The sequence below is a fragment of the Salvelinus sp. IW2-2015 genome, linkage group LG36 (genome assembly GCF_002910315.2).
Source record: "Salvelinus sp. IW2-2015 linkage group LG36, ASM291031v2, whole genome shotgun sequence".
NCBI classification, from domain to species: Eukaryota; Metazoa; Chordata; class Actinopteri; order Salmoniformes; family Salmonidae; genus Salvelinus; species Salvelinus sp. IW2-2015.
The window spans coordinates 20,667,620-20,677,873 of record NC_036875.1 but is presented as its reverse complement, the minus strand read 5'-3'; positions in this window follow the sequence as shown (position 1 = coordinate 20,677,873).

Genomic DNA, 10,254 nt, shown 5'->3' with positions numbered 1-10,254 from the left:
CATATACCTTATACACACAAGTGTAAAGGGATAAAGAATATGTACATAAAGATTATAATGAGATAGTGATGGTACAGAACGGCATAGGCAAGATGCAGTAGATGGTATCGAGTACAGTATATACATATGAGATGAGTAATGTAGGTTATGTAAACATAAAGTGGCATAGTTTAAAGTGGCTAGTGATACATGTATTACATAAAGATGGCAAGATGCAGTAGATGATATACATACATACAGTATATACATATACATATGAGATGAGTAATGTAGGGTATGTAAACATTATATTAAGTGGCATTGTTTAAAGTGGCTAGTGATACATTTTTACATAATCCATCAATTCCCATTATTAAAGTGGCTGGAGTTGAGTCAGTATGTTGGCAGCGGCCACTAAATGTTAGTGGTGGCTGTTTAACAGTCTGATGGCCTTGAGATAGAAGCTGTTTTTCAGTCTCTCGGGCCCTGCTTTGATGCACCTGTACTGACCTTGCCTTCTGGATGATAGCGGGGTGAACAGGCAGTGGCTCGGGTGGTTGTTGTCCTTGATGATCTTTATGGCCTTCCTGTGACATCGGGTGGTGTAGGTGTCCTGGAGGGCAGGTAGTTTGCCCCGGTGATGCGTTGTGCAGACCTCACTACCCTCTGGAGAGCCAATGACGTACATTAGCCACTCAATATACCTCAATGACAAACTGCACTCAACACAACGCCAACAACCGGAGTGTGTGTCTGTGCCTGCATGTGTGAGGGTTATCAGCCATCTCCTTTCCCGTTGTTCTCCATCTTGGTCACCCCTCTGTTTCATCTCACCGATCTCTCTCCATCTATCCCTTTTCTATCTTGATCTGCCCTCTCTTTTTCCTGCTCTGTCACTTTTCACTCATGACCATTTGTTCAGGGGAAAGAGGTTAGGACGTTAGCGTGTTTAGGCACAGGGGGTGTAGCATGTGTGTGTGTGTGTGTGTGTGTGTGTGTGTGTGTGTGTGTGTGTGTGTGTGTGTGTGTGTGTGTGTGTGTGTGTGTGTGTGTGTGTGTGTCTAGTGTGAGAGAGGGTGCATGTTACATTTAATTAGCACTGACTCATTTCTGCATGGTAGGTCTGATCCAACCACTACTCCCTGGCCCCACCCCTTCACTCTATACTTTACAGTCCTCTGTCAGGGCAATCGCTCCCTCTCTCCATCCGTCCATCCTCCACTCTAAGCCCCACTCCATCCCTTCCTTAAGGATCAAACCACACACTCTCTCTCACACACACATCCCCTTCTCTTTCCTTCTATCTGGACCACTTGGAGAAAATGTAAGGACACAAAAGTGGGGGAAACAGGGAAGAGAGAGAAAAGCGTATCAAAGAATAGACAAACAGGGGACAAGAGGAGAGCATAAGAAGAAGAAAAAAGAATAGGGGAGCACTTTATTGATTGACAGATAAGGGGAAGGAGTACCAGACGGAGCAGCACAGCCGGACATAATCACTTGTCTGCTCCATCAGTCCTGCAGGTACATTTGTCTGTCTGCCTGCCTGCCTGCCTGTCTGTCTGTTAACTGGTCTGGCTGTGTGAACATTGGCTTTGTAAACTGGGAGTTGCTCTCATAGAAATAAGAATTAATTCTAGTTCTGTGGTTGCTCTGGACTGGTTTGGATGAGCCAGTTTTAGCTGCTGTTCTATTCTAAATTCTAAGATTKAGTTTCTCTGCTTCTTACGTTTGACTCACTTCATACTCCATCTACACTGTAGATGCATGAGGATCTGAGTGTGTGACTCACTGTGTGAGACTGAAACAACGCCCTCTCTTCTGTACAGTCTGGTGCTGGGAAACAGTGACCAACTCACCAAACATCAGTTCCTGGTTGACTACATCAATCGCTCAGTAATATGTAATATAATGATGAGCCAAGCACTGTATGACTAATGCCGAGCAATGGATGACCACAAATACTCTAGAGTATTTTGCTCCTGAGTGGCACAGCGGTCTAAGGCAGTGCATCTCAGTGGTAGAGGCATCACTACAGACACTGGTTTGATTCCAGGCTGTATCACAACCGGCCGTGATTGGGAGTCCCGTAGGGCGGCGCACAATAGGCCCAGCGTTGTCCGGGTTTGGTCAGGTTAGACCGTCATTGTAAATAAGAATTTGTTCTTAACTGACTTGCCTAGTTAAATAAAATGAAAAAATACCACTGACAACCTGTCAAGCTGTGTGTGTGTGTGTGTGTGTATGTATTGTGTGTGTGTGTTGTGTGTGTGGTGTGTGTGTGTGTGTGTGTGTGTGTGTGTTGTGTGTGTGTGTGTGTGTGTGTGTGTGGTGTGTGTGTGTGGTGTGTGTGTGTGTGTGTGTGTGTGTGTGTGTGGTGTGTGTGTGTGTGTTGACTGATTTTAGATTATGCAGGGGCCGGGTTTGCATTGAGTGAACAAAGACTATAACAGTCAGGTGGGGGTCTCTAATACAAGTATAAGTATGTGTGTGTATATGGTGCGTGCCAGGCGTGTGTGTGTAGTATGGGCACAGGGTTACTGAGGGCATCGGGTACAAGGGATATGGTTTCCCCCCATGGAACAGCAGATGGATCACATTTCCCTGGAGGTGACTCTAGGAAAGGATCTCTATTAATATAACTTTCTAATGCTAGAACAATAACACACTATGCTAATGCTAGCATGAAACCCCCTCAGAGCAGCTGGACCGCTGGGAGGAAAGGCTAATGCTAATCACATTTACAGCCACTAGCAAGAATGCTATCAATTATCAAATACATGCAGTACCCTACATACACAACTACTGTAGCCTAGAAAGTAAGGAAAGATGCTAAACACATTCACATGTAGGCCTACATAACAGCACAAAAAAAGCGAACGTGTTTTGGTGTTTGAAAGTGTGCTAGTTTATGTGTCGGAACACTGCTAGGCTAGGCTGTGTTATGTACTGTATTGTTATGTACTGACCTGTCCTGTTCTTGTCAAAATACTTGCACATTAATCCCTGATTTATACATGTGTGACGTGTGAAAAGTAAAAATACCCCCCATGACGCATCACACAGAGGTCGCTCCTAAAAGTCACTGCCATTTTGGGTCTGTCCGGCTACACACACACTGTATATACCGCACGCACACTACACACACTACATCTGGGCCAGTCCTGCTACACACATCACGAGTACGCCACACACACACCACATCGGGGCCAGCCAGTCCTACCAAACACACACACACTCCTGGTCTTGCTCCATCTGAGCAGGCCCACAGCCGGAAAAGGTGAAAGGTCAGAGGGGGGTGAAATTTTGCCACAAGACGCATTATTTTTCTGACCCCTAACCCCTGATCCTCCCAGGTCAGTCCAGATAGTTAGAAACTGCTCTGGACACAGATAAGACTTATGGGTGAATGAGTTCACAGGAGACAGACACAGGGATCAATGGAAGTGAATGGCCTTAGAGTGGGCCAATACTAAAATAAATTGAGGTGACTGACTGGTTTTAATTGAGATCAATGGAGATGACTGGTTTTAATGGGAATCAAGAGGTGATTGGTTTTGGAGATCAATTGACTGGTTTCCGGATAGAGCTGATTCTGCCTCAGACAGGCACCATGCTTTCACTGACACACACCCACTGAAATTGTCTCTGTAGTACAAAATACCCCTGTTGCTGTTGTAAATTTACGATAAAATCATGGAATGGTTTTGAGTACCGTATAAAAACCAGACTCTTTTCAAAACACACACACACACACACACACACACACACACACACACACACCCACACACACACACACACACACACACACACACACACACACACACACACACACACACACACACACACACACACACACACACACACACACACACACACACACACACACACACACACACACACACACACACACACACACACACACACACACACACACACTCTTGGTGATTATCACTGCAGGGCAGATAGCTCTAAGTGCCCTGTGTAAAGCTATTTATCACTAACGGGGCTAACTCTATTAGTCTGATTAAAGATACCACTCAGCCCTGCAGGATAGCATCAACCCGTGTGTGTGTGTTTGTTTGTTTGTGCTTGTGTGCTGCTTCAACACGATTAATCTCACTTTTGATCACTCAAGACCGTATCCTCACTTACTGAATCCTTACTTGAGAAATATAGTGTATGCATAAGTTCAACATCCATTGGTAGTGGATGAGGTGAGTTACCCCCTAATTAGGGATGGGCATTTGAAATGACTTCACTATTCAAATAATATCATGCATTTTTGGGGATATGTGGATAGTCGAAATACACTTTATATTTTTTTTTACTTCAATGGGGACTTGCTCGTGTGACTCAGGAAAGGCGCTCTACTTGTTGTTTCAGCACAGGCAGGTGGAGGAGGGACACGAGAGGAGCAGGGACCAGTGTGTTTGATACGGAGGGAGTGGACTCGTGCAAGTTGGCGTGTCATCTTCAATGCTTGGACATGCCTACCTGGACATATTTCCGCCACTTTTCCCGTAACGGTTTAAACCGGCCTGGCAAAAAAAGTAGATCTCATACATTGTAACATATTCAAGAGTACAAAAACAACATTTCACGACTCAATTTAGTGATATAAAGATGGCCTCAACTGTACATGTGACATAATGTACAGTTTAAGCTCTTAAATTATTAACTTGCGACGACTGGCTCCTGCCAGCTCTTCACTTGTCACCTGGAAAATCTCTCTCCATTTAGGTCATTGAGGCTAGCATTTGTTGAGCTAGTTGCCATGACACCCATACCTACAAAAGCCAACAAGGATCAAATTAAGATTTTTTTTTCTTCCTGCTGGTAGACAGAGATCCTTAGCGGAATGAGAAAATGCGTTACTCAGCTGGCAGATTTGGAATCATATGCAGATTGCAATGCGATTCAAGATCAGATCAAATCAAATTGTATTGGTCACATACACATGGTTAGCAGATGTTATTGGTCACATACACATGGTTAGCAGATGTTAATGCGAGTGTTACGAAATGCTTGTACTTCTAGTTCCGACACTGCAGCAATATCTAACAGGTAATCTAACAGAGCGGCATAGACGGTATAAAATACAGTATATACATATGAGATGATGTCATGGTTGTTGAATGAACTGGACCAAGGTGCAGCGTGGTGAGCGGACATTTTCGTTGCGGGCCCCGGACTGGGCACCGTCGCTGGGGGCTCCGGACTGGAGACCGTCGCTGGGGGCTCCGGACTGCGTGCCATGACTCCTCACTGGAGGCTTCTTGCCATGGATCATCACTGAAGGCTTCTTGCCATGGATCATCACTGGAGGCTTCTTGCCATGGATCATCACTGGAGGCTTCGTGCCATGGATCATCACTGGAGGCTTCTTGCCATGGATCATCACTGGAGGCTTCGTGCCATGGATCATCACTGGAGGCTTCGTGCCATGGATCATCACTGGAGAGGCTTTCTTTGCCATGGATCATCACTGAGGCTTCGTGCCATTGGATCATCACTGGAGGCTTCTTGCCATGGATCATCACTGGAGGCTTCTTGCCATGGATCATCGCTGGAGGCTTCGTGCCATGGATCATCGCTGGAGGCTTCGTGCCATGGATCATCACTGGAGGCTTCGTGCCATGGATCATCACTGGAGGCTTCGTGCCATCGATCATCACTGGAGGCTTCGTGCCGTGGATCATCACTGGAGGCTTCGTGCCATGGATCATCGCTGGAGGCTTCGTGCCATGGATCATCACTGGAGGCTTCTTGCAATGGATCATCACTGGAGGCTTCGTGCCATGGATCATCACTGGAGGTTTCTTGCCATAGATCATCACTGGAGGGAGGAGACGTATGGGCAGTCTGGTACGTAGAGCTGCCACGGGGCTGGGGAGACATAYAGGAGGATTAGCTCTGGGCGCAGGCACAGGACTCACCAGGCTGGAGAGACATACAGGAGGCCCTGTCCTTGGCAGAGGCACCGGATAAACTGGGCCGTGGAGGCGCACTGGAGGTCTCGAGCTTGGAGCCTGCACAACCCGTCCTGGCTGGGTGGTTATCTTCACCCTGCAAATGGGCGCTGGCACAGGACGCACAGGGCTGTGCAGACGTACCGGAGACACAGTGCGCAGAGCCGGCGCAGGATATACTGGGCCGAGGTGACGCACTGGAGGTCTGGAGAGCAGGACTGGCACAACCCGTYCTGGCTGGATGCTCACACTAGCCCGGCAGATGCGGGGAGCTGGAATGTAGCACACCGGGCTAAGAACGCGTACTGGAGACACTGTGCGCTCCACCRCATAACACGGTGCCTGATCAGTACAACGCTCGCCACAGTAAGCACGGGGAGTTGGCTCAGGTCTCCAACCTGACTCAGCCAAACTCCCCGTGTGCGAGGGAACACATCCCAAACATTCCAGCTCCCCCCCAAACATTTTTGGGGGGGAGCTGGAATGTTTGGGGGGGCTGCCTCTYAGGCTTCCTTGCCAGCCGTGTTCCCTCGTAACGCTGCTGCTCTGCTTTCGCTGCCTCCAGTTCCTCCCGTGGACGGCGATACTCCCCAGCCTGCCTCCAGGGTCCCTTACCGTCCAGGATTTCCTCCCAAGTCCATGAATCCTGAACACGCTGCTCCTCCTTACCACGCTGCTTGGTCCGTTGGTGGTGGGAAGTTCTGTCACGGTTGTTGAATGAACTGGACCAAGGTGCAGCGTGGTGAGCGTACATTTTCTTTACAAAACAAACCGTAAAGCTAAAGGCTATGTGCCATAAACAAAGTTAACTTCCCACAAAGACAGGTGGGAAAAAGGGCTACCTAAGTATGGTTCTCAATCAGAGACAACGACAGACAGCTGTCCCTGATTGAGAACCCTACCCGGCCAAAACATAGAAATACAAATAATAGAACATAGAATACCCACCCCAACTCACACCCTGACCAAACCAAAATAGAGACATAAAAAGGATCTCTAAGGTCAGGGCGTGACAGATGAGTAATGTAAACATTATTAAAGTGGCATTATTAAAGTGACTACTATTCCATTTATTAAAGTGGACAATGGCTTGAAGTCTGTATGTAGGCAGCAACCTCTCTGTGTTAATGATGGCTGTTTAACAGTCTGATGGCCTTGAGATACAGTGGTTTGCGAAAGTATTCATCCCCCTGGGCATTTTTACTATTTTGTTGCTTTACAACCTGGAATTAAAATATGTTTTTTGGGAGGTTGTTTAATTTGATTTACACAACATGCCTACCAGTTTGAAGATGCAAAWTWTTTTTATTGTGAAACAAACAAGAAATAAGACAAAAAACAGAAAACTTGAGCATGCATATCTATTCACCCCCCCCAAAGTCAATACTTTGTGGAGTCACCTTTTGCAGAAATTACAGCTGCAAGTCTCTTGGGGTATGTCTCTATAAGCTTGGCACAGCTAGCCACTGGGATTTTTGCCCATTCTTCAAGGCAAAACTGCTCCAGCTCCTTCAAGTTGGATGGGTTCCGCTGGTGTACAGCAATCTTTAAGTCATACCACAGATTCTCAATTGGATTGAGTTCTGGGCTTTGACTAGGCCGTTCCAAGACATTTCAATGTTTCCCCTTGAACCACTTGAGTGTTGCTTTAGCAGTATGCTTAGGGTCATTGTCCTGSTGGAAGGTGAACCTCCGTCCCAGTCTCAAATCTCTGGAAGACTGAAACAGGTTTCCCTCAAGAATTTCCCTGTATTTAGCGCCATCCATCATTCCTTCAATTCTGACCAGTTTCCCAGTCAGTGCAGATGAAAAACATCCCCACAGCATGATCCTGCCACCACCATGCTTCACTGTGGGGATGGTATTCTCGGGGGGATGAGAGGTGTTGGGATTGTGCCAGACATAGCGTTTTCCTTGATAGCCAAAAAGCTAAATTTTAGTCTCATCTGACCAGAGTACCTTCTTCCATATGTTTGGGGAGTCTCCCACATGCCTTTTGGCGAACACCAAACGTGTTTGCTTAATTTTYTCTTTAAGCAATGGCTTTTATCTGGCCACTTTTCCGTAAAACCCAGCTCTGTGGAGTGTACGGCTTAAAGTGTTCCTATGGACAGATACTCCAATCTCCGCTGTGGAGCTTTGCAGCTCCTTCAGGGTTATCTTTGGTCTCTTTGTTGCCTCTCTGATTAATGCCACCCTCGCCTGGTTTGTGAGTTTTGGTGGGCGGCCCTCAATTAGCAGGTTTGTTGTGGTGCCATATTCTTTCAATTTTTAAATAATGGATTTAATGGTGCTCCGTGGGATGTTCAAAGTTTTGGATATTTTTTATAACCCAACCCTGATCTGTACTTCTCCACAACTTTGTCCCTGACCTGTTTGGAGAGCTCCTTGGTCTTCATGGTGCCCCTTGCTTAGTGGTGTTGCAGACTCTGGGGCCTTTCAGAACAGATGTATATATACTGCGATCATGTGACAGATCATGTGACACTTAGATTGCACACAGGTGGACTTCATTTAACTAATTATGTGACTTCTGAAGATAATTGGTTGCACCAGATCTTATTTAGGGGCTTCATAGCAAAGTGTTGAATACATATGCATGCACCATTTTTCCGTTTTTAATTTGTTAGAATTTTTGGTAAGTAGTTATTTTTTTCAGGGTAAAATGTGTCTTCACCAATTTAAACTATTTTGTGTATGTCCATTACATGAAATCCAAATAATAATCCAGTTAAATTGCAGTTTGTAATACAACAAAATTGGGAAAAAAGCCAAGGGGGATGAATACTTTTGCAATGCACTGTAGAAGCTGTTTTTCAGTCTTTCGGTCCCAACTTTGATGCACCTGTACTGACCTCACCTTCTGGATGGTAGCGGGGTGAACAGGCAGTGGCTCGGGTGGTTGTTGTACTTGATGATCTTTTTGGCCTTCCTGTGACATCGTGTGCTGTAGATGTCCTGGAGGGCAGGTAGTTTGCCCCCTGTGATGCGTTGAGCAGACCGCACCATCCTCTGGAGAGCCTTGCGGTTATTGGCGGTGCAGTTGCCGTACCAGGCGGTGATACAGACCGACAGGATGCTCTCAATTGCGCATTGTAAAAGTTTGTGAGGGTTTTAGGAGACAGATCAATAAATGGATTCAAGATCAATAAATGTTGTTAACACATTACTTTGATTGATGTATTACAAATGTTTTCCATATGATTTGATTGATTCACCATTCATGGTGCAGTAGACACATTTTTCCCTGAAAAAAGTCCAGTAGATGGCAATATTCATCTGACAGCAGCAGGTCAGTGCAATTCGCCATTGTAACCAGGAAAATTTTTCATTAATAAAACAGAAAGAAAACTAGAGACCGCTGCAATTAGAATAAGCGCTGAGGTTAGATAACCATTTGCGTTTGTGTCCAGCAGTCACCACGTGTCAAATATGTTAATACTGTAACGACCCGGTATTGTGTTCTGTGTTTGTGGGTGTGTTATGGTTCTCATGGCTACTAGCAGGGGTTAAATATGTCAGGACAGATGGAAAGTTGGGGGGTATGATGGGTAATCCCGCGGGATTTGGAAATGCATAAATAGGGATTACTGTCTCATCTTTCTTTCTTTTCTGTTCGGGGCCTTGATCTGTTCCTATGAGAGTGACCCTTAACTCGACAGGGTAACATTGTGTACGTTCGGCATTTAGCGGCGTGGGCTGTGCCGGAACAATAGCCCAGTTTAGGAATAAACCTGTGTTCTGACCTGCACACCTAGAGTCCGTCTCTTTTCCAGTTATGACCCAGCCGGGTCATTACATTGTGTCAGAAGTGCTTTCGAACTACGGGATAGAGACTAGGCGAGTTAGCTGTTCAGTATAGGCCGGGTTGGCTTTAGTGTGACTCGCATCTACGGTCATGATGCTTGGGGCGAGGCGGAAAATTAAGGAAGAGTCGGACAAAGTGTCCGTTGTGGGCTCGGGGGTACCCGGTCGGGAGGGTCAGGCGGCGACTGCCGTAGGAAAGCTGGAGAGCCACATGGCGGGAGTAAATTGTCAGGCTGGCCTGCTTATGTAAACAGAGATGGCAGCGACCTATTGCCATTAGCCACGGTAGCGGCTAAACTACCAAAGTTCAATGGACAAGGTAAATGGGAAGTTTTTTTCACTCAATTCGAGTTGTTGGCTAGAGCCGGGAGGTGGTCTGACGAGACGAAAGCGTTACAGCTTGCCCTGAGCCTGGCAGAGGAGGCGTCGGAATGCCTGCTAACGCTAGCCCCGGACGAGAGGGCGGACTACGGTGCGCTAGTGAGGCATTGGGGGC